Source organism: Larimichthys crocea, chromosome XIII (assembly GCF_000972845.2).
Source record: "Larimichthys crocea isolate SSNF chromosome XIII, L_crocea_2.0, whole genome shotgun sequence".
NCBI classification, from domain to species: domain Eukaryota; kingdom Metazoa; phylum Chordata; class Actinopteri; family Sciaenidae; genus Larimichthys; species Larimichthys crocea.
Window position 1 is genome coordinate 41525861 of NC_040023.1, and position 6421 is coordinate 41532281.

Below are 6421 nucleotides of genomic sequence, written 5' to 3' on the forward strand. Positions count from 1 at the left end.
CACCCATAGAGACATGAGGCAATGTGGGAAAAACCTGCTAATAACATTCATGACACATATTTATGTCTGGATATGTCTACATTTTATATTTAGCCATTTTCACTGTTAGCAATGCCAACCTTATATAATTAACTTTCCTGAGAACACAGTAAAATGTCAATGGTAATAACTTATTACTTATAAAACACTGGTAGCAATGTGGGCTATTTCTATTATATATTACATACCATTATTATTTAACTGTGAACACACATTCAAATGTCAAGAATAGGTTAATACTCTTATGAAACAATGCTAACAATCAAGTCAGATCGACATCAGCCCCGAAATATTGTAATATTAATCGTTGAGGTTCACTGCTTTTCTTATGCTTCATTTTCTTTTTGTCAACTTACTTCATACATTTATTTCTGGCAGAGAACTTTATGAGAAGAAGCACCTCGACTTAAATTTTACTAATGAACAATATTTTGTTTGTTTAATCGTGCTGATTTATTGCCTTTTAAAATGGTTAATTGGCATTTTTACACATTTACATAAATAAAACAAGATTTTTTAATTAGTGGGTTTTCAATATAGGTTTTCTTACCTAGCTAACTTTATCTGCTAGCTGTTTTTCATGTGCTAAGCTAAGCTAACCACTATTATATTTGATAGACAGATATGAGATTATATCAGTCTGTTCATTTTCTTCTCATCTAACTCTACACCAGAAAGCAACTAAGTGCTGTTTCCTGTTCCCTACATTCTTGTCAGTTCATGAAGTGTTTCAAAGTATGTAAAGAGTGCTGATTTATCTGTGGTCTGTTCGAGTGCGAGTCAAGGATCTGTATTTCTTTGACTCACTCTTTTCAAAAACGAAACAAAAAATGACAACAGCAAGGCCAGCCTGACTCAGCTGTGCGCTGATTTCTCTCTTCAGTTGTTTGGGATTTACCAGAGCACTCATCCACAGGTAACACCATGTTTGTCTTTCCTGCAGCAGTATCTCTCTCTCTCTCTGAGTCATTCTGATACATGCCTACATCTCTCACTCTCTCTCTGTCTGATAAAACTCACACCACCTGCCCATGTGATTCCTAATGAATTCTGGCCCTTTCCTACACATGAAGATGACTAAGAACAGTTCAACGAGTCCTATTAGCTTGCTGTTGTCTTCCCTGAAAGTGATGAACAGCAGGGAAGCCTCTATCAGATTAACATGGGCTTTGTGTACTTGGCATCTTCTTCATATGAACCAACACAAACACACATCAATATGAAGCATGTGCTTGCACACAGTGTCTTGTCTTCCCCTGTCTGCCTTTGCAAAATCAATCTTTTTGACATGAAGCTGATCTGTACACTCCAGCACGTTCACCTGACAGGCCAGGTGGATTCATTCCTGCTCTTAAGAAAGTCTCAGGGTTCAGAAGAGCTCTGCTAGATGTTGCCTTAGAAAAAAAATCAATTTCCTGCCTCAAGTTAAATGGCAGCATTTCATCTTTTTCCTTTCATCTCAGTTTTTGCTTTTCTGTCTGTAATAATAATCAAAAGAATTGTGCTGCCACGCAGGAAGTTCAGTAGGTGCATCGATAAATGGGTATAGGAGTTTATAACCAGATTATGAGCCCTGTGAGAGCTCAATTACAAGAGTGAGACCCCAGCTTACTGTCTGATCTGCTGCCTCTAAGTTGCATGTGTCTGAAAATGTATGAATCTTGAGACCTTTAAATTTTTTTAATGTTTAATACACTACTACTGCTACTAATTGTGTTTTTGGGCGGAAAAGTAATGCTGCAACTTAATGAGAAGATGTCGATTTTCAGCAGGGTGAGTTTACTTTTTTTTCTTTCCATAACCTTACATCAACATTACCTATTATGTGTAACCTGCTTGTTATAGCCCCAAGATTGAGGATGTATCTCACACTTTACAAAAGACACGTTGACAAGCTTGAAGTTGTTAATGTTTGCTATAACAGATTATATGTGATTAATTCTTCACAAAATTCTTTGGTGCTTCGACTCCACAGGGAGATTCTTTGTGATTGAGTGGTGTTTGCCCTGAGCAGCAGCAAGATAAATCCCCCCATGACATCCAAATGCTGATTGTTGTTGGTGATGACCCTGCTAAGGCTGATGGCAGATGAAGATGATGAATCTGTAAACACTGTGCAGAGATTGAGAGGTGGAGGAGCATGCATAACAGCATCATGAACATACTGAAGGCGCAGAGAGAGAATCAGATTAAAAAAACACAGCTGCAAGATGATAGGCTAACAATTCAGGTGTGTCACTGTGCTATTGGATAGATGTGACCAGCTGATAACATGATTGACAGCCCCAGATAAAGACAGCAAGTGAACTGGCATGACCAGGGTTAAAAAAATAATGTCAGGATGGAACGAGAAACTGACTACAGGCCCGCACAAACATGCAAAAGAGCTTCATTAATGCAAAGCCAACATCACTGGCAGTTCAGTCTAAATAAATTAACAAAGTGCTACAAAACACACAAAATACATACAGTATATTCAATAAACCATATGCATCCAGTAGAGTTTGATAGAAAGAGTGATGTGTTATGTATGGCTGGAAGACTGGCCTCACACATCAGACTACTTTTGAAACCCATCCACTTGATGTCACCATCTGAGCTCTTGTCAGTCAGTACACGAGGGATGGAGGATAGAGAGGAGCTCAGAGAAAAAGCAAGAACTGAGGTGGAAAACACAGCGAGGCTGTGACTGGCTTCGCTGAGATAAGAGGTGGAAGGTGTCACAATATAATTTGAAAAGTCTTTTCTCTACTCGCTCTTTCCACTTCAGTTATTAAGAGGTCCCCTTTTTGTCGCTGAAGTATGTTCCCATATTTTAAAAAAAGAGAAACGTCTTAGCTTGTATTTGTAAATACATTGTGTCTTCTAGTTTGTCTTGTACCATCTCTTTTATCTGTACGTGGGACGCATATTATATAAGTGGATGACCTTTTCCTCTCATGCTGCTCTTTCCTCTTTCCTCTTTCCTCTTCCCGCTTTTAGAGGAGCTCTTATCTTGCAGTATAAAGACAGGGCAACCTGTACACCCAATAATGCTCATGAACCTATTACTGTGACTTCTACCACACGAGGTAGAGTGAACAAAGGAAGAAGAGTCAGAGAGGATCTCATTGTAGTGAGAATCTAGGCATGAAATTAGCCTTGTATGGCCTTATAGTACAACCGTCTCTTGGGGAGAAATGAGTTTTCTACATTATAATTGGGCCCCAGCTGTTAAACGATATAAGTAATGATAATAAGTAAAAATGTTTCGTCGAAAACTATTCTAAAAGATATTTTCTCAGCAGTTTAAATTCATGCCAGGCAAAGAAGTTGGAGGACCATAGCACCATTCACGCCTGCAAACACCCACCAATAGTTCTGTTTTTGTCTTTTTTGTCTCTTAAATGGTTGCTATGATATCTTGGCCAACGCTTAACATGAAACCACCCCCAAAAAAACATACGAAACACATAATATTTCTGCTCATGCTGGAAGACCTCCCAATACCTAAAAATAAAGTCATGTCATAAGACTTTAGTTACACAGAATTATGGTGTAAAACCACAGTAGCTATTTTTCAGTCACATGGTGTGATGTTTAATTCAGGGGTGCAATAATGTGTATTTGAGGAGGAGATTAACTATGTGCCATAAACAATCTGAATCAAGTTCATCAAAAGGAGTTTGTTAAGATCGCTACTGCAGTATGCAATAGTATACATAGTAGTCTATGAACTGGTTCTTCATATAATAACATAACATACAAAAGCTCTTTATTAGAAGGATTACAGGGAACAACTCATTAGATATTCATTAATCATCAGTCTGATTTGTTCCTTTATTTGTTACACAATAAGTACAATTGTTCAGCTTTTCCAGGTGACTCAGATGCATCTGAGCTGCTGCAGTTCATCTATATTGTACCATCAACAGGACTGAGAGTGAGAGCTCTTTAACAAAGTGGAGTGCTGCCTTGTTTGTGAGCAGTGATTTGCAGGCACAGGTCAGGATAATTGGACAAGCATAAACCTGGCCATTTTTCCCCCTCCACTGTCTGCCCTACTTCTGCTCCTTACAGCTGAAAAGGAAAAGATGCACAGCGGCAGAAAAATTTAAGCTTGCGGCAAAGAAAAAAATTTAATCAAACGACTGCTCTGCAACAGGAAACAGACATTCTTAAGGAGCTCCTCATTCTGTTTGATTTTCAACAAACAAATGTGTTTCTTGTAGAAGAGTACATCAAGGACTGACTTATGAAAGCATCTGCAGGATGCACTAAATGTTCAACTATGAAGTGAATGAGTTATGTGCAGAAATATATTTATTTTCTTGGAGTGTCAAATAAAATAATCGGTTATGCCAGCTTCTTCTGCCTGTCAGCTGCAACACATAAAGTGTCAACACTGAGGCATAAGCCTCTTGAATCCTCTTTGTATCCTCACAAAGTGCAGCAGGGACAGCCTCACATGCTCTGTGGCACGTGCAGACATCAAACTGTGCAACACTTTCGGTCAAAATCATCAACTGTGTTGCATGACCTAATATGCAAACTACTGTAAATACACTCTGCTTCTGCAGGTAAGATCTCTCAATATTCTCCTCCATACTTTATGCAAATCTATGGTGATTGCTAACTATATGTTTCTATAACTGTGTAATCATTTATCTGTTGATGAAATGATTTTCTCCCTGATCAAGCCTATTCTCCTTTCTGCAGGTTTAGACATGAGCAGTACACGGGCAGAACCTGCTGCAGCCTCATCACAGGCAAAGTGCAAAGCGTCTAAAAACAGCACCATCTAGAGTGCAGATGCCCTCATAGCAACAAGTGCCATGGTCCATGAAGCCAAAGCAAGAAAGAGAAATTGTATGTTTGCATTTTGTTCTAACTCAGACACATTTCAAAGGAGTGATAGATGATACAGAGCAGGCACAGCATGTGAAAAAATACTAACATAGACATGAAATGATGGAGAAACAATACAATTTTTATCCTTAATGTTTGAACTGTAAAATAAAAGCAAATGTTGCAGATTTTACCCCAAAGGAATCATTGAAACCTCTGCACGTAAAGCACATCCTGTGATTCAGTTACATGCAGGGATTTGCCTCACCTTAAACATAAAACTAATACCTTTTTCTGGGCACATGAGTGCTTCATCCTTCAAAATACCTGTGCAGAGGGCTGTCCTGACTCCTGTGGAAAAGAGTGTGGAGGCGATGAGGTGCAGAGGCGGAGTGGTGATTCCTCTAAACTTCATTTTTTTTCTCCTCACACTCACATATATGGACATGTGTTTATGTAACTGTGCTGGCCACTGCCCACGCCTCCCTCTTAAATGAGCTCCGGCAAAACAGAAGGGTTTTAAGGTTCAAATGAGCACGTATTACAAACTTTGTTTGTGTCAGTTGTTTGGAATTGGATTATTTAATTAGCCAGTGGTGTGTGTTTTTTTAATTACTCCCACATTAGCCGCATTCATGCACACACGCCTGCAATTGAAGTTCTGGCAAGTGAATCTCCTTTAGTTATTGGAGGTTGGCTGAACTTGCTCGATGGCAGTTAAGCAGTTGTCTCATTCTCACAGACTGTCTGGAGACTTTCCACCAGACTGACTTGCCACTGTTTGCCCACTTTGTTCTAATCAGCATCAGCGTATCATCACAACTCATTATTGTTTTTCCCGGTCCCTTGTCCCGCCATCCCCCCTCTTACAAATGCAGAAGGAGGGAGGGAGGTTCTTGAATATCGGGTCAAACTTCTTCATATTCTCTCATGCTGGGCATCTAATAGCTCATTTGATTACACAGTTGGACATAAATTTGGCACATCCACTGAGAAGTTCTCAGCAAACGGCAGAAAGGGTGAGGAGTGAAACATGAGATAAGACGAAGCTGATGGATTTCAGAGGACGCCTGCTAGTTTGGATCATTGTACATACATGATCAAACCTGCTATACATGTTAAAGGTGGCATGATCCACTACACATATTACTCATGTTACACATTAAAATGAATTGTGAATTGTGAAATTAAAAGTGAGTAAATGTAAAAGTTTTTCAGCTGTAATTTATTAGCTGACAGATGCTGGCCACTCAGCAAGCTGCATGAAACATCCACTTGACAAACAAAGAGGGTGATGTGTATTTATGACTAATATCAAATATTATCACCTTCGAATGAAATGGAAAGGACTGTAATTAGTGTTCCTTATGATGACTTACATGTAGTCTACGTCTCTACAAAGTGGGATTTAATGGTTATAAATTACAGTAGGCGATATCAGAAATGTGTGGGATCAAATCATGTTACGTGACAAGCAGCTCTACGTATGTGTGACATGAGTTATTGTGTTTTGTGAAGCACAGGAAGTTAGTTTGTAGTGACACATCTTACTCTA